General features: G+C 34.4%; 1 protein-coding gene across 12 annotated transcripts in view; it reads right to left on the bottom strand.

Moving 5' to 3' along the window:
- Positions 1-20,521, bottom strand: part of FAM172A (family with sequence similarity 172 member A) — a 428,036-nt gene that overhangs the window by 396,585 nt on the left and 10,930 nt on the right. The gene's annotated exons all lie outside the window — the stretch shown is intronic.

Below are 20,521 nucleotides of genomic sequence, written 5' to 3' on the forward strand. Positions count from 1 at the left end.
GAATACTATACAATAGTGAAAGTGAATAAACCACAGCCACACTCAAAAATATGGATAATTTTCCAAATAATATTGAGTTAACAACTAAGTCTCAGGAAACTACATACAATATAATACCATTTAAACACAGCTCAAAAACAGTAAACTAAATTTATAGGTATCACAGTTTAGGAAATAAAACTATTAAAAAAATAAAGAGAAAAACACAAAATTCAGAATAGTGATTATCTCTGGGAAGGTGGGAGGGGCATGAGATAGGGAGAGACACATAGGTCAATTTTAGTTATTGATAGTGCTTTGATTCTTGGATTAAGTGAATTTAGAGCTATTCATTTTATCATACGGTTTATAATTTGCATAAGCATTACGTATAGGGTGGCCACTTGTGAATCAGTACATAAAATACACACAATCACACATAAGCCCTAGTTGCATATAATTTTTTTTAATTTATCAGCAATATATTTTTGGATAAATGATAAAGAAAAGCACTAAAAAAAAGAATATTATAACTAATTTAGTAATGCTGCCTTTTATAACTTGTTCTTTGGTGCATTTTCCTCTAATTATAATGCTGAGAGTCCACTCTCATCTATTTAGTCAGAAATTTGGGTGGTCTGCTGGTGAATAAATCCTAGAAGCTAGTCATAAGGCAAAAGAATAAACAGGTATTGAGTAAACTTCAGAGCAGTTATATATCAATCAAATAAGCTACCACTAAAATCCAATTGATTTGCTGCTTGTTTTGAAATGGAACTAATATTCTGAATAAAAATTGATTTCCTCAAAAGCTTTGGTGTCAGCTATTTAAAAAGATAAACTGTAAATATTTTTTAAAACTTCTATTAAAAATAACATCCAACACTTTATAATAAAATTTAAAAATATAACTATTTCTGAAAATGTCAACTCTCATTTATGTTTTCGTTCATTGTTTGGTATATTGTCTCTAATAAGTATAACTAGTAAAATCTGGCTTTGAGCATATACATGTGATTAAAATTTTTTAATGCTGGAGTAAGGACAGTTACTATAAGCAACTGGAAAATGAAAGATGAGGACTAAAAATTCAATTAAGAATAATCTGTCCCCTTGACTACTAATGGATGGGCTCTAGTCACAAAAGACTATTTCCCACAGAGTATCATCTCCCAATTTTTCAACATGACACAAAAATGGGCTTTAATTCTGAGAAAAAAACAGTAATAACTTTCTTTGTTTTCCAAAATAAGGTGAAAAAGGAAAATGCAGCCAATGGAGGGAGGACTTGATGTTAGAATAAGAATAAAACAAGCATAAAATATTTTATCTGGTGCTTTGTCTGAACATAACATTTTGTTAAATTCATTTCTGTTTGTTTAAATGACAAATGCTGAAAACACTGCTTTTTCTGCATGAGAGTTAAACTTCCTTTCACTGAAAAACAGATGCTGACTCCACCATCTTTTACTGGTGCACAAATCAGCAGTAAGAAAATTATAAAGCTTCCTAGACTAACAAAGAATTAGCACCAATGCTTGGTCAAACTATATATTTAAAGACCTATATTTGATTTTAAATAAGCTTATATTTTGTTCATTTGAAATACTGTCCACAAATTTTGTTCTAATACCTCAGGTATTACTTAGTCCCTACCTGAAATATGACTTGTGGCATTGCTCCTCATGTAGTTGAAGGGTTTGGTTTAGTGTCTAATGAAAATATTCACATATTTTAATATTTGTTGATGTAAACCTGGTTTTACATACAGACAAACACAAACATACATACACACCCTCACACTTCAAACTTCCAATGATGGCCATTTACAGATCACTAAAATTATCACTAAAATATTATTTAAAGTAAGTTTAAATAAAGATTCAAAACATAAATCACAGAACTGAAAGGGCATAGAAGCTACCTAGCTCTTTCACAATCCCAGTTTCTATTTTAATAGTGGTTATATACTCTACAACAGACACCAGGCTCGTATAAAGTCCTGAACAATTCTAAATATAACAACATCCCTTCCCATTTAAAATGATTCCTTATACAATCAATATTTTGGAGTTGACTTCTTAAACTCATGAATCCTACTGCGATTTAACCAATGAGTCAACAAAACTGCCAGTTCTGAGTAAGAACCACTCAGAAGAAAAAGCAAGAAATGAAGTGCAGATTAAACTCTGAAATAAATTCATTGGAGGGGCATAGAAATTCATTGGACAAGGTATTCAAGTGAATAGGATGCACCTAAACTTAGAAAATGGATTTTAAAAAATGGCAACAACAGATACGGAAATAATATTAACTCAGACACTTGTGCAAAAGAAACATTTAACAAAGCTATCAGTTAAAATTATATACCATACTATATCAAAGATATATTTCAAAATACTGTAATTTCATTTATACTTTAAAGGTACAGGAGAAACCCACTATTTTAGGACTTCTGTAAAAAGGAAAAAAATTGAATTTTATGGAGTCAATAACTGGCTCTTAATTTCTATGTTTTAATTTTTAGATCTTCTTAATATTGACATAACTTTAAAAGTGGAGAGAAAATATATGGAAAATACATCTGGAAATGTATATGGAAAAATGCCTGAAGTATTCACTTACCAACAAAAAAACAAAAACCAAAGTTTTGTTATTACAGAATGTAAGAGCATAGACAAACAACCTTACCCAAATGTTTTCCAGAAATTCAAAAGAAGTGTTAGGCAGTCAGACATCTTAATAAATAAGATAACCAACACATCTGTAATTCTATAGGTAAATATGTGTTGAAGGGATGAATTAACTACAACAAACGTTAAGTGACTATTGCTTTAAAAACTGGGCTGTAACTGCTATTAGGCCAACACTTAGAGAAAACAAAAGGTGGTTGGGCTTTCAGAGAAATACATTTTAATGTTTATAGTCTAAGACTCTCTTTAAGGAAGAAACCTTTTCTTATTTTTAGAGTAATCTTTACTACAATGTGTTACTTTGTTTTGCTCAGATTGATTTTTCCATTATCTTTCATAACAAAATTCACTGATTAAAGTTTAAATTTTAAGACATGAAGTATTTCTTCTACTCTGAAACATTTCTCATTCACAAATTACTATTCCTGAAATATTTTCCTTAAATATTGTACTCTCATAAGTACCTCATGAAATTAAGCTCTTTGTATTTTATATTACAGTCATCTACATACAACTCATATCACCTCTCAGAGGATAAGCACTTTGCCTTTCTTATCTTGGCATTTCTTAACATATAATGAGCTTATAAATGTTGTCTTAAATAGGGCTTGTTTGCAAAATAATCAAAGCCTATAAAAGCAGATAACATCCCCCCAAAATGGAGAAAGTAAGTATAACTAATGCAAAAATGAGTCCCTACTTCATTTTTGAAAATGTATTTATACAATTTAGTAGCCAAGTAATACTAAATGATACTCTTTCAAATGAGGCCTAGTAGCTAATTTAGATTAATTACTGAAATAATAAAAATTGATACTATTAGAAGATATGGTAGGATTTAGATGATGTTTATAGTCAAGGTCTTATTCAGAAAGAAGCAATACACAGTAGGGACAATAGCCATATAGAAACATAGGGTTTACATAATATTTGTAATCAGGGTCTCATTCAGAAGGAAGCAATACAGTCTAAAAAATAATAGCCATAAGGAAACACAGTATCACTTCATTTTTGAGTTGAGGCACAGGCAGAACTTTCTATCTTTTCCTAAGTTTAAGATTAATTTTCTTCTGAAATGCATAGTAGAGCAGGAAAGTTTAGGGATGCGTAAACAGAATTGCATGGGAAATGTAAAATATTTACTATCTTTTAACAGTTATATGGCTCAAAGTATAAGGATGATCAAATGAGAAATTTCTTAATGAAGAGGGAAAATAGTAGAAGAGAAAAAAGACATCCCTCTCAAATATCACTGCAACTTTTCCCATTAGGTCAACATGTAAACAACCTTAGCTGTTTTATGTATATAGGATATGTGACAGATGTTGGCAAACTGGCTCATAAATGGGAAAAGGAAGAACCACAAGATTTCAAACCACGTGAACCACATACAAACATTTGAGTGTAACAAATTCTGACATTTCAACTCTGATTTTCCATTCTAGGTTTCACAATGTCAGGTAAATGGAAGAGAGTATAAAAATCGTAGACTAAAAGTAGTAAAGAATTGAGGATGGTGTTCCTTCCGCACCCTAAGTATCTCTACCTAAAATTCAAAAGCAATACGGAAAAGGCAGTTGCAGGAATGGAGAACTAATAGCAAATAAAGCAATACAGAAAAGGCAGTTGCAGGAATGGAGAACTAATAGCAAATAACTACAAGTTAGAATGTGAAACCCTCTGGTTCATTTCAGGAATCTATGATCATTTAGGCATTATATGTAGGGCAGACAGATTATCAACGTCTTCCAAAGTTCACTATATAATTACTGAACAAAATCATTCAAATAATACATGTACCCTATCCACATCTAAATTCTCCATTTTAATTTTAATGATGTATAGCAAACTATAAATACCACATAGGCAGTTACTTTTCAAATCATACTTGGTGTCAAAAGAAGGTAACATCTACAACTGAAAGTTCTCTAAATCAGAGGAGTGTCTTCACTGAGAGAAGACAAATTATCGGGGTAGCGAAGAGTATGACTAAAAAAGCACTGAGTAAAGAGTACAGAATCAAAAATGTTGAAAAACTGAGTTCTTTCTTCCTGAGATCAGGAACAAGGCAGGAATGCCCACTTTCACCATTAACTGTACTAAGAGAAATAGATGTGGTTAGGGCATATAAAATGAAGCATGTGATTGCCTTTGCCCATTAATTTATAAACACCCACTTTTACCATTAAGTGAACTGAGAGAAGTAAATGTGGATAAGGTAAATAAAATGTAGTATCTGACTGGCTTGGTTCATAAGTTTATTATAGAGTGAGCTCTGGATACACAGATAATCTGCCTGCCCTATACATAATGCTTAAGTCAGTATTCAGTGCCAAGGCCGGGGGAGAGGGGGTGGAGAGGCAGGGAGATTGGAAGAAAGAAGTAAAACTATCTTTAATTGCATGTTATGTGACTGTTAACATGGAAAATTCCAGAGAAACTACAAAACAACTACTACCGTTAACAAATAAATATAACAAGGTGAGAGAATACAAAACAAATATATAAAATTTAACCGTATTCATATAAATATAGGTACATACATATCAAGAACAATCAGAAAATATGGGGAAAAAAATCACTTCGGTGGTGCCAAAAACATAAATTCCTAAAAATAAAGCTAACAGAAGAGATCCAAGAACGTTACATTAAAAACCACTTTGTTGGAAAAAAAAATAAAGATCTGAAAAAACAGAAAGAAATACCACTTTCAGGGATTAGAAAACTCACTATTTTTAAGACGATGTTCCTCCCCAAATTTATTCATAAATCCAACACACTCCCAATCAGATCACAGGAGGCTATTTTGTAGATATGGAAAGTTAATTCTAAAATTCACACAGAAATGCAGAAGACCTAGAATAACCAAAGCAATTTCATAGCACAACAAAGTAGAAGAAGTACCCTAATTAATTTTAAAAATTACCATAAAGCTATAGTAATCAAAACATTTTTGCATTGATTAAAAAAAAAAGATATATACATCAAAGAAACCAAACAGAGAGTCTAAAAATAGACAAATGCATATAAAGTCGGTTGATTTCCAACAAAAGTGTAAGGCTATTCAACAGAAGTAAAGTCTTCAATAAACAATGCTGATTCAATTGAAATCTGTATGGAAAAAGATAAAAACCAACTCTTATTTCACATCACACATAAAGAGTAACTCAAAATAGATCACAGACCTGGATATGATATCTAAAACTATAAAAATTTGGAAGAAAACACAGGAGAAAATATTTGCAACCTTGGAGTAGGCAAAAGTTTCTTAGCTATAACAACAAAAAACCCCCACGAAACATAAAATTAAAAAATTGGTAAGTTGTGTCTCATTAAAATTAAAAAACATTTGCTCTCCGAAAAATAACATTAAGAAATGAAAAAGAAGCCACAAACTGGAAGAAAACATTTGAAAAAGACATGTCAGAAAAAAAGACTTGAATCCAAATTATGGAAAGAACTCTTATAAGTGAATAATAATAATAATCCAATTTAAAAGTAGGTAAAACAAACAGAAGTCCAGACCAAGACAACTACATAGGTGAATTCTACCAAACATTTAATACCTCTTTTTCTCAAAATATTCTAAAAAATAAAAGAGGAAGAAAAACTTCCAAATTCATTCTATGGGGGCCAATATTTCCAAGATAGTAAAACCAGATGAAGACACAACAAAACAAAACAAACAAAAAAACTACAGGCCAATATCCCTGATGAATACAGATGCAAAATCCTTAACAAATAAAACACCAGCAAACCAAATCCAACAATTAACATTAAAAAACAGTTCACCACAATCAAGGGGGATTTATTCCCGGAATGCAACAGTGGTTCAAATATCCATTAATAAGTCAACATGATACATCATATAATAAGAGAAAGGATAAAAACCCTATGATCATTTCAACAGATGCATAAAAGCATGTGACAAAGTACAACATCCATTTGTGATTAAAAAAACCTCAATAAAGTAGGTTTAGAGAAAATATACCTCAACACAATAACGGACATATATATGAAAAACCCACTGCGAACATCATACTCAATGGGGAAAAACTAAGAGCATTTCCCTAAGGTCCAGAACAAGATCAGGATGTCCACTCTCACCACTTAATTCAAAATAGTCCTGAAAGTCTAGCCACAGCAATTTGACGACAAAAAGGAATAAAAGGCATCCAAATTGGCAAGGAATAAGTAAAACTTCCACTATTTGCAGATGACATGATACCATATATACAGAAAACCCTAAGGACTTCACCAAAAAACTACTAGAACTGATAAATGAATTCTGTAAAGTCAGAGGATACAAAATCAATGTACAGAAATCCACTACACTTCCATACACTAAAAATGAAGCTGCAGAAAGAGAAATTAAGAAAATCCCATTTACAATTGCATCAAAAAGAATAAAATAACTGGAAATACACTTAACCTAGGAGGTGAAAACCCTGTACTCTGAAAACTATACAACACTGACGAAAGTAACTCAAGACAACACAAAGATACAGGAAGACAGTCCATGCTCATGGACTGGAAGAACAAATATTGTTAAAATGTCCATACTATCCAAAACAATCTATAGATTTAATGCAATCCCTACCAAAATACCAACAGCATTTTTCACAGAACTAGAACAAACAATCCTAAAATTTGTATGAAACCACTAAAAACCCTGAATAGCCAACAGAATCTTGAAAAAGAAAAACAAAGCTGAAGGTAGCACAATTCCATATTTCAAGTTATACTACAAAATTATAGCAATCAAAACAGTATGGTCCTGACACAAAAACAGAGACATAGATCAATGGAAGAGACTAGAAAGCCCAGAAATAAACCCACAATTTAATGGTCAGTTAATTTCCAACAATGGAGGCCAGAAGGAGGAATGGAAAAAAGAGTCTCTTCAACAAAATGGTGTTGGGAAAACTGGACAGCTACATGCAAAAGAATGAAACTGGACCATTTTCTTACACCATACACAAAAATAAACTCAAAATGGATTAAGGACCTAAATGTGAGACCAGAAACCATAAAAATCGTAGAAGAGAGCACAGGCATTAATATATCTGAAACTGGACACAGCAACACCTTTCTAGATAGGTCTCCTGAGGCAAGGGAAACAAAAGCAAAAACAAAATGTCATGAATACATCAAAGTAAAAAGCTTCTGCACAGCAAAGGAAACAATCAGCAAAACTAAAATACAACCTACTGAATGGAAGAAGATACTGCAAATGACATATCCTATAGAGGATTTGTATCCAAAATATATAAAGAATTTGTACAAGTCAACACCCCAAAACAAATAATCCAAAGAAAAAATGGACAGAAGACCTCAACAGACATTTCTCCAAAGAAAACATCCATATGGCCAACAGACACATGAAAAGATGCTCAACATCATTCATCAACAAGGAAATGCAAATCAAAATTATAATGAGATATCATCTCACACCTGTCAGAATGGCTAAAATCAGAAACATAAGAAACAAGTGTTGTCAAGCATTGGAGAGAAAGGAACCCTCATTCAATGTTGGTGGGAACTCAAACTGGTGCAGCAACTGTGGAAAACAGTATGGAGGTTCCCCTCCAAATTAAAAATAGAACAGGGTGCCTGGGTGGCTCAATCAGTTAAACGTCTGACTCTTGGTTTCAGCTCAGGTCATGATCTCAGGGTCATGAGATTGAGCCCCATGTCAGGCTCTGTGCTGGGCATGGATCCTGCTTAAGATTCTCTCCCCTCTCCTTCTGCCCCTCCCCCACCTCTCCCTCTTTAACAGCAACAACAAAAAAATAGAACTACCCTATGATCCAGTAATCACACTATTGGGTATTTACCCAAAAAATACAAAGACAATAATTCGAAAGGATATATGCCCCTTTATTTATGGCAGCATTATTTACAATAGACAAATTATGGAAACAGCCCAAGTGTCCACTGATATATGAATGGATAAAGAAGATTTGTGTGTATATATTTATATATAAGACAGAGACAGACCAAAAAACATACTCTTAACTATAGAGAACAAACAGATGGGTACCAGAGGAGAGGTGGGCAGGGGGGATGGGTGAAATAAGTAAAGGGGATTAAGAGTACACCTATCTTAAGGAGCACTGAGTAATGCACAGAATTGTTGAATCACTATACTGTATACCTGAAACCATATAATACTGTATGTTAACTATAATGAAATTTAAAAATTAATTAATTAAATTTAATAGATTTCAAAAGAAAAGCAGGCAAAAGATTGAAAAGAAATACACAAATGACCATTGAAAAATGACATGAAAAAATATCTGGAGGTGATAGAAAGTCATTATTTTGATTGTGATGACAGTTTCATGGATGTGTCCTAAAACACACCAAATTATAAACTTTAAACATGTAAAATTTATTGTACTTCAGTTGTATCTTAATAAGGTTTTAACAGATAAAGTAAGGAAACTTTTAAATGTTAAAATGGTAATTGGTATGATGTATTCTCTTTTTCTAAAATGTTTGCATGTTATGGTAATACTCATTCTGGAAAATGATGCATCATTTGGGTAGAAAAAATATGAGAAATATATAAACTACTAGAGAAGGGATTATTTTATGACATTATAGTCAAACCTTATTATTTATCCCAAGAGAGATTAGCAAATACACATGAATACAAACATACAAGTATTTAGATTTGAATGTAATTACAACTGCTATTATGGAATTCATAAGACTGTAAACCAAAAAATAGGTCTAAATATTGAAATTTCAAGCAGTCATATACTTTATTAATACATTAGAAATAATTAAGATTTAAATAATTAAGATTTCTAATCTTACTACTCCAGGCAATTGAGTGATATTTACATACATGAAGAAGGCAAAAAGAAATTTAAGCTGATCTTCAGCGAGCATCTAATAACTGTTATAGATTTAGAGGGCTTGGGAGTAGATATACACATGCGGTATTTCACGAAGATTAAAAAAGTTCTAACATCAATGACCTTTATTAAATCAGCAGAACCAGCCTACAGTTTCCTACTATCTTTTCATTCATTCACTTAATGAAAATTTATTAACTGCTCAAACATTACAGATTTTGTGTTTGACAGAAGAGATGCCAAAAGGCATTAGAGTATGTGGTTAAAACAAGTGATACTAGAGCCCGAATGCCTCTGCTTAAATTTTAACTCAGTCATCTATTCTATGTTATTTCCGAGGGCAAGTTACTTAAACTTCAGCTGTCCAGTAAAAGGTTAACAGCAGGCTTGAAGTGTTCAAACCCTGTATCTTCTAAGGAAGGACTGTACCTTGACTGGCTTCTGGGAAATAACCAATAAGGCCTTGGAATATCATGCCTGATAAGAGTGTCTTTGTATACTTGAAACCATGGGCCATGCCATATAGTTTATTCTAACCATGTGATTTACAGTGAGTGCATGCTTTTATCCACCTGACTCCTAAAGCAAGCTTTATCAGTTTGATTTCTGCGGGGGCTGGAAACTGAGTAGTTGTCAATTATGGGGGCACTCCATGCCTCGGTGACTGACAACCCCAACTCCTAAAAGAAAAAAAACAAACAAAACCCTCCAAACAAAGACTCCAAGGCTCAGAGGAGCCTTCCCGGTTGGTTAAGACTTTATTTATTTATTTTTTAATAATAATTTTTTATTGTGTAATGTTAGTCACCACACAGTACATCCTTAGTTTCTGATGTAGTGTTCCATGATTCATTATTTGCGTATTACACCCAGTGCTCCATGCAATATGTGCCCTCCTTAATATCCATCACCGGCCTATCCCAATGCCCCACCCCCCTCCCCTCTGAAGCCCTCAGTTTGTTTCCCAGAGTTCATAGTCTCTTGTGGTTAAGACTTTATACTTGTCACACATTGTCTTTGGGAGATTAAGCACTTTCCATATGACTATACTGAAAGATGACAAGTAGAGAGGGTGCTTTGTGTCTCCTGGATTCCTGCCCTACATGCTTTTTCTCTTTGCTGACTTTAATTTGTATCTTTTCACTATAATAAACCAAAACCATGAATATAACAGCTTTTCTGAGTTCTGGGAGTTCTTCCAGGAAATCATCAAACCTGAGGGTCCTTAAGGATCCTCAACACAGTAACATTGTTTCCCCATCTAAAAAAATGTATTTAATATTAGTACTTACTTAAAGAATAGATGTGGGGATCAAAAGAATTAATATATGTTAGGTGCTTATAATAATGCACAGCATACAATGTTTGGTATTACGCTGTTACAAAAAAAGGGGTCCTAATAATTGAATAGCTTGGTCTAGTGAGAGAGGACATTAATTAAACTGCAAGTGCTAAAAAAGTATGCATAATATATGAGAGGGGCAGAGAGTATCGGTTCCTACTTTTCTATCCCCAACTCTGTTGTCTTCATTTAGGTCCCCATCATTTCTCATTTCCTAAGTGAACTGCTGGGAGTATCCTCATAATTAGTATAATCCTTACAGGATTCCCTGACATTGTATCATCTACCAGCAGCAGCAGCACCATCACCACCACTACTGCCTGATCCAATATTCCTTTAACCTGATTCCATACTCTGGGAATCCACTCTCATATATGTTCCCCTGATTTCTGTAGAAACAAAATGACCAAAATTATCAAATTATTTTGGTGTGTATTATACTTCTTCCTGGTTTAAATTTTATACCTCACCCCCCCCGGGGTCTTTGTGGACTCAAGTCTGACTACAGGTCTAAAAGCAATGAAAGGTGACAAGAATAAGACAAGAAGATGGGTGGTCCATTGCAGGCGTCTACTTTAGGGGATATTACAGGGTCTCGAGGCCAGGGGAGACAGACCTCCTAGGAAGCAGTAGAAGGGCTGCTTCTACTGGCAAAGGAAGTTCAACATAATTTAGACATCCAAGGTTCCTAGCTTCATCAGAATCTGCCCAAATGTGCCCATATAAGGACCCAACCCTTTCTTCAAGGTTGCAAATTCAGATTGTGCTGTAATTTAATCACCCACATGATCTGTTTTAAAGAAAGCTTAGAATTATTACTGTACAACATGAGTGTTTCTTTTAGGGTAGCAAAAGATATAGATTTTGGCACCTGGAAGTAGAATACAGGCATACTGAAAACTTAAATATGAGAGGAGCTTTGGAACCATGCAGGGGGCTCTGAGAAGAGTGTTAGAGGAAAAGCCTAAAACACCCTGAAGAATCTGTTTATAAAAGCCCCATGACCTTTGCTAACTCTATGGGCAAGCACTTGCAAAAAAGCAAATGTTACTGGAAATTTGAGGAAGGGGGATACTTGTTAAGTAGTGGCAGAAACTTTAGCAACACTGTCCCATGGAGTTATACAGAAAGAAGAAAATATGACTAACGAAGTGGCTGATCTAGTTAAGGAGATTTCCAACCAGAGTGTTGAATGTGCCACCTGGTTCATTTTACTGCTTAGAGTAAAACTTGAGAAGTGAGAGAGAAAATAATGAAAGGGCTGTTAAACAAAAAGAAGATAAGACTTACTCTACAAAAGATACTATCAAGTAAGTGAAAAGCCAAGCCATAAACTGAGAGAAAATATTTGCAAAAGACGTATCTAATGAAGGTATCTTATCCAAAATACACAAAGAACTCTTAAAATGCAACAACAAGAAAACTGGGCCAAAGGCCTGAATAGCTATTTCACCAAAGATATACAGATGGCAAATAAACTTATGAAAAGATCCTAAACATCATATGTCATTACGAATTTTAAATTAAAACAAGGAGATACTGCTACATACCATTAGAAAGAACAAATTCCTAAGTGCCTGACAACAGGAAATGTTGGCAAGGATATAGAGCAACAGGAACTCTCATCCATTGCTGGTGAGAATACAAAATGGTACAGCCATGCTGGAAGCTAATACGGCAATTTGTTACAAAATTAAACATACTCTCACCATACAATACAGGCATCATAATCCTTGGTATTTATCCAAATGAGCCGAAAACTTCTGTCCACACAAACACATGCACACAGATGTTTATAGCAGCCTTATTCATTACTGCCAAATTTAGAAACAACCAAGATGTCCTTCAGTAGCTTAATGAATAAATCAACTGTGGTACATCCATCTAATGGATTATTAAGCACTTAAAAAAAAAAGAATTATCAAACCATGAAAAAATAGGGGAGGAACTTTAAATGCCTATTACTAAGTGAAAAAAGCCAATCTGAAAAGGATACCTACATACTATATGATTCCAACTATAAGACATTTTGGAAAAGGCAAAACTATAGACACAATCAGAAGTTTAGTGGTTGGCAGGGGTTGGGTAAAGGAGGGATAAACAAGGTAGTGAAACAATTTTAGTGCAATGAAATTATTCTTTACAACACTATGATGGTGGATACATGTCATAACACATTTGCCTGAACCCACAGAATGCATAACACCACGACTGAACCCTAATAAACTACGGATTTCAGATGATAATGATATGTCAACATAGGTTAATCAGTTGTAACAAATACACCACTCTGATTTGGAATGCTGACAGGAGAGGCTGTGCAAGTGCAGGGACAGTATATGGGACATCTCTTAACTTTCTCCTCAATTTTGCTGTGAACTTAGAACTGTTCTAAAAAAAAATCTATTAAAAGAAAATTAGGCAAATGATGCTAAAATTAAGAAATGTTTTCTAAGCAAAGAAAAAATCCAGGGCACTATCAGGAAAACATCATTCAAAATTGAGGCTGAGGGTATGACTGAAAACTCTTTCATTAAAATTTCAAAAATATTAAAGGTGGTGCTTTAGCCTATTAGTCAGTCAGCCAAAAGGCCTTCGAAAGACATTAGAATGCACCTATTGATCCTCTCAAACAATAAAGCTTCTACAAAATTAAGGGCATTATCCCTCAGCCTTGTTACTAGGAGCCCAATGTATACAAAGATTTATCTCAAAAAAAGTGTGTGTGACTTTTGCTCAAAGGAATATATCTCAATAGAATTTGCGTAACATCCACAAGATTTATAAAAGATTAATATATCTTTTTACTTAATATATAAAAGATTTAATGTATCTTAAATGAAGAGAGACTTTTGGACCCCAAAATTCTACTGAGAGAAAGCAAGCTGAGAAAACAACTTACCTTAGAAACACCTGCTATCTTCCATGAAAAAAAAAGTACACGGAAAAGCACAGAAGGCAAGGTGAAGAACGATAAGGAATTATTCCCAGGCTTGAGATCTAATCAAGATCTAACCAATATTTGCCCGTCTTGATCTCAGAATTGCTATGCACAGGGACACCTTTGCATCTTCCATTTTTCCCCTTTCAGAACAAAACTACCTATAGCAGTTATCCTAAGCCTGTCCCCCACTGTATGTTCAGTATTGCAGGTGGGGACAGGCAGATGGAGCAGAATGGTACTCAAAGAGCTGTGCTTGAGGAAAAACACCCAAAGAATCACATCCAGGCCCAGACCTGATTTAGATGATGAAATTCTACGCTTTGAGATGATATAGTAACAGAATGAGACATGTTAGGCCTTGGGAAGCAGTGGGTGTGCTCTGCCTGTGGGAAGGACATGAACCCCTAGGGGCTGGAGGGCAGACAGTGGCAGCCAACTTCCCACCTCCTGTTATTCACATCTTCATGTAGTCTCCTACACAGTGCCAGAGTTGACTTGTATGACCAATACTAAACAGGAGAAGTAATAATACCACACCTCAGAAATTATAACATTGTGGCTTCCATCTTGGGTGCTCTCTTACTCTTAACAGATCACTCGCTCTTGGGAAGCCATGTTGTGATCAGTCCTATGGAGAGCCCCAACTGGTACTTAAGGGAAGCCTCCTGCCAACAGCGACATAAGTGAGCTTAGAAGTGGATCTTACAGACCCAGTCAAACTATAGATGACTGCAACCCTAGTTGACACTAACTACAACCTCATGAGAGATGCTAAACCAGAACCACCCCTAAGCTGACCCTAAATTTTTGACTCTAAGAGACTATGTGAAATAATAAATATTTTTCATTTTAAGCTGCTAAATTTTGGGATCATTTGTTACATAGCAACAGACAACATGTAGTTAAATCCCAAGTAAATTAGTGAACACCACTAAAGCTCCCAGATTCATTGATTCTCATCATCATTGAATTGCCTGATTTTCCAATTCAGCAATAATTTATTTCCTTTGTAAGGAAGGAGCTTCCTTTAGACTTACTGAAACAAGAATGCTTTCTTTTAACTGTCTTTGGATTTAAAAAAAATAGTGGGAAATTAGCTTACATAGCTCAATATTTTCAGAATTAACGGTTGGTCTGGCTGAAAGTCTTTCTTCATTGAGAAAGAAAGAGAGAGAGACCTTACATTTTTAATTAGAACGGTTAAAAACACAAACACATATGCTTGTTTGGATAAAACTAATTATGCATGTTTCCTACTGAAGAAAATATTCAGAATAAATAAGCTTGTTTTCAATAGTTTGTTTTCAATGATAAAACTGAAATGACTAGTTTTTTAAAAGTACTCATAGTATTCCTAATGTAGATAAAATTCCCACCATTATAATCACTCACACTGTTTCAAAATAACAAAACACTACCTATCAACAATAATACTCTAATCACAACTACCTGTCAAATACTTTACCACAAATTGATTTATCATATACTAGTAACCTAGAAAAAAGTAGGAAAAGTTCTAAAAGAAGAGTGTACAAATAAAAAATGCTTTCATGCTGGCAAAAAAAAAAAGGTGAATGGTCTCCAGTAAATCCAGTTTTTGTTGGATACAAACCTAGAGCAATCCAGTTTAAAATTCAAGCCATAATCCAACCTATAGGAAAGACCCTATCACTGCCTTGACAGCAGCTTAAGGCACACTGGAATTTAAAAAAAAAAAAATCTATTTTACAGCATAAGCTGTCATTCTGAGAGGGAGTCTACACTGAATGCCACACCCCAATCACTGGAGGTATCAAAAAAATAAAAGTGAAAGGGTGCAATACAGCCATAGAAAGGCAAAGACAAACAATTACTCATTTAAAGTCTGTATAATACAGGAATCAAAAATTCAAATGTCTATAGGCAACAGAAAGTTAACAGTCAGTCAATACAGGCAGTGAGTCCTGTAAGTCATAAGCTTACACTGTATGAATGTAAAGCCTGCAACAAACTGGAAAACACATAGCTCATTTCAAGGGAGTTGCAATTTGCCCCACTGTTGCTATACAGAATGAAGACCCAGTGTGACTGGAACTTTCTATTTCTCAGGAAAAACAAAAAACCTGGATACTTGCTTAAATTAGCTGAAAACTAATTAAAGATTGTGCTGGTCCATTTAGCTTGGAGATTTCCAATTTGCAAACTCTGTTCAATGCAGTATTATAGAGGGTACAATTATTTGTATTCTCCCATATAGCTCAATAACTTCCAGGGCAAAAACAGATATATCAGTAATAAAAATAAGACTCCAGTGATCCCACAGAATAATAATTTCCAAGAAAGTACAGTCAGGTCAAAAATATTTTCCAAAACCAAGCCGAAGATAAATACTCCAACTACTAGAGGGTGTTAAACCAAAAGGATAAAAATGATTAATTAATTTCCAAACAACATGAGTTAGTACTATCATAATTTCCATAATATACACAAAAATGAAGATACCATGAAGAATGGGTAATTCAAATCAAGAGAGTATATCACTATCTCAATCAATCAAACTTTTAACTTGTTAAAAATGCCTTACTTTGAGTTGTAATGTTGGTTACAATTCTAGCCTGTCCATATTCTAAACAAGGCACACAAAACCAAGCTATGCTTTATACCTGAAAAAGGTATCACTTAACACTCCTTCATTACCTTAGATATTAACTCTGAATTGTTTTTTAAATGGAAGTAGTATGTTTAGCCACATATAGTATCATTCTTGCTGCTCTCTGATGCCAAAACTCGTACGAGGGAAATATGATTAGCAGGAGATAAGACTATTAGCCACATCCTACAACACTTAATAGTTACACTGTTGGGTATTAGTTGTGATTATTTCTGTAATGAGCTCGTAAAGGGCCTTACAAAGGCCCAAATCCAAAATCTTAGTCTTATTAGCATCTCTCCAACCTCCAAACAAATCAACCCTGAGTATATTATCAATCTAGACTATGCTTAAATATCCTATCAGCTATATAAAAATGGAAACATACAATAAATGCTTTGCTTCAATGATGTGTCTTCACAGTGGTATTTTTCTCTACAGCAAAATTACCTACATTATCTATATTGCAAAAATGAACTATTCCCCAAAAAAGGAGACAATACAATATCAGGGAAGGCAGCACAGTACTACTGTCTCTGCCTTGTTTTTAACTTAGCTGTGAAACTTTGAGCAAGTCAGTCATCTGCCATCTCATCTGTACCAAATTAATCGATTTTAATTTGCCAAAGAGTGATGAGCAAAATTGTGGTACAATTTTTCATTCATTACTTTAAATTAAATCAGCTTAAATGAGCTTTATAACTGAAATAGTTCGCTAAATGTAGTACCCCAAGAGTATTTTCTAGACAATGATAGTATACAAACATTCGAAAGTTAGAAAAAAGTAAAAAAAAAAAAAAAAGTGTTAGCTTCAATTACCTACTACTAGGTCATTAGCTATTCTGGACAAAAACATTCCTTTCCTTCTCATAAAAATAATACAATCCCCCCACACCTTTTTTAACAATGCTCAACATTATTAAATTACACAATTACTCATTAAATTACTCAATTAAACCTGATTATTCTATGGATAGAAATAATGTGATACATTGTCTGAAAAACTTAGTTTATTCCTGTAGCACTCTATACACTGCACACCTTCCAAACACTGACTACTGTGCCAGATGAACTGACAGACACGTTGTACTGATACACAGTAGGTCTTACTGAACTAATCAAGGCCAAAAGGCTGACTTCAGAACCATAAACTGAGATGTAGCTGGTGACTTGCTCTCTCTCACCCCACCCCCCATCCCATTCCAATCTGTGGTGCTATATTAGTTTCTGTTACCTTGTTGCTGAATCTTATCTCCTCTGCTGCCAGTTCTGCTGCTTATTATCCATCAATGTTACTGATGTCCTTTGCCATTCCCAACCTACCCACATCCCATTGCTATATTGCTTTCCAATACTCCTTTTCTCTGTTTCACCATTTTTTAAGGGGGAGAGGGGAGAACAGAGGGAGAGAGAGAATCTTAAGCAGGCTGCAGGCCCAGCACACAGCCAGATGCAGGGCTCGATTTCACAACCCTGAGATCATGACCTGAGCCAACATCAAGAGTCAGATGCTTGACTGACTGAGCCACCCAGGTGCCCCTATTTCACCATTTTTGTCTCTTCTGGTTGTTTCCAGGCCTCCAGCTCCCAGAAAAAAGAGATCAACTTCACAGGCACGGTCAGGTAATCAATACACTCCCTTCCTTCTAATTAAAAGAAAAAAAAAATCAAAGCAGGTCAGAATGATCTTTGACTTTTCTGAATCGTTTTTATCACAATCTGACACTCAAAGTTTCACTCATTGTTATAAGAGATGCTTTATGATCTTTTTTATTTCTAAGTTTGGAATTACTGCAGGTAGTTGTCTATAGATAATTGAAATTTTTGCAATTATAGTTTTTTAGGTTTAAAAAATCCACAGAAAACATAGTGGCTGCCTTCTTAACCCTTAGAAGATTCACACACACACACTCAAAAAAAAATTCCAAAAATTTCTATTAAATTCAGATCTTAAATGAATAGCACCCCAAAGAAGATACACATATGGCCCCAAAGCATATGAAAAGATGTTTAACACCTCCAATTGTTGGGAAAACGCAAATCAAAACCACAGGAGATACTACTTCACACCCATTAGGATGACTATTATCAAAAAAAAAAAAAAATAGAGAAAATGTGTTTGGCAAAGATGTGAAAAAGTATTGTTGAAGACATAGAGAAATTGCAACCTCTGTTCATTGCTGGTAGGAACGTAAAATAGTACAACCACTGTGCATAATAGTAAGGCAACTCCTAAAAAATTAAACACAGAATTGATACTTGATCCAATTCTGGGTATACAGCCAAAAGACATGAAAGCAGAAACTCAAAACAGATATTTGCACACTCCTGTTCAGAGCAACCCTTATTCACAATAGACAAAAGGTGAAAGCAACACAAGCATTCATGGTCAAATGATAAAAAAATAAATAAAATAAAAAAATAAAGTGGTATACACATAAAATGGAATATCAGTCAACCTTAAAAAGAAAACAAAACACAACATGGATGAACCTTGAAAATATAATGCTAAGTGAAATAAGCTAGTCACAAAAGGACAAATATTGTACGATTCCATTTATATGAGTTACCTTGAGTAGAGACAGAAAATTCAGAGACAAAGTGAACCGGAGGTTGTGAGAGGCTAAGGGGATGGAAGAACAGAGAGTTAATGCTTAAAGGGTATGGATTTTTAGTTGAGGAAGATGAAAAGTTCTGGAGATGGATGACAGTGATGATTGCATAACAGTGTGAGTGTACTTAGTACCACTGATATATATAGTTAAAAATGTTTAAAATGGTAAATTTTGTTATGGATATTTTACCACAATAAAAAAAGATAAATAAAAAATAAAGTTTATAACAGGGCAGAAAAGTACTTGCTATTTAGTTATCCATGGCTACTGTGCAAATCTTATCTAAAACAGATAGCACAAGTAATGTATCAACTAAGTAAATGGTGCTTAACTTCATTAGTGTCAATGAAGAGCATGGAAACATCTCTAAATATCTAAGGACTTCAGATTCTCCTCATAGAGCTCTGTCTGGGAAAGTTGAAAAAAACAGTCCTTCAGTAAGTAAGATCTCTCACGCACACACCAAACCACTGAATACTCACTTTCAAGATTTTTAACCCTAATGCCTCCATCATTGCTATTCTCAGATATACCAAACATACTCTTGCCTCACCACCTTTTGCTATCCTAAAACACCCATCCCCACACACCTTCAGAGTTCACTCTCTCATTTCATTCAGATGTTTACTCAGATGTTCCCTTATCAGAGAGGTTAAGCTTGACAATCCTGTGTAAAATAGTATCCTCTGTAATTCTCTCTCCCCATAAAGAGCTTTATTTTTCTTCATAGCTTTTATCACTATCTGATATATACATTTATTTGCTAATTTTTTCCTCCAACCACTGCAATGTAAATCCAGGAGCACAAGGACTTTATCTATTTTGTTCACTATTGTACCCCCATCACCTAGAACACCGCCTGGCACATCGAGGGTGGCCAATAAATACTTGTTAAATTAATAAATAGATGGATGTTCACAGTATAACATCATATTTTCCTCTTGGTCTTGGTGCTATTCTACAATCTACCAGCCTTGCAACAGCCACCAGCCACTGCCTCAAAGCCATCCAGAGTGGGAATGATTAAAGTGGGAGGAACATCGAGTTTAAAAAGTCGGATAGAAGCCTGGTACCAGCACTGACAACAATACCTTAATGAGGCACTTCAAACAGTGCTTGCTCTCTCAGTTTCTAAATACCCTAAAAGAAAACAGCATATCCGTCCCTCATGATATGGAATAAAGTATAAGGATAAAGAATTTACCTCTATACTGCTTTAAAACAAAAAGATACCATGTATTGCATAATAAATATCACATTGCATCTATTTTGATAAACATTACAAGGCACTTGCTAGTCTGAAAAACCACAGGATTTTCCCTCTACAAGTTCTCAGGGATGGGGAAATACACAAATGCAAGAACACTAGAGGTTAATAAATACAGGCTAAAAATTAAGTAACCAATTTCTTGGCCTAAAATATACAAACACTTGGAGCATGAGAGGAACATGT

This window comes from Ursus arctos, unplaced genomic scaffold, assembly GCF_023065955.2.
Source record: "Ursus arctos isolate Adak ecotype North America unplaced genomic scaffold, UrsArc2.0 scaffold_5, whole genome shotgun sequence".
Taxonomy (NCBI): domain Eukaryota; kingdom Metazoa; phylum Chordata; class Mammalia; order Carnivora; family Ursidae; genus Ursus; species Ursus arctos.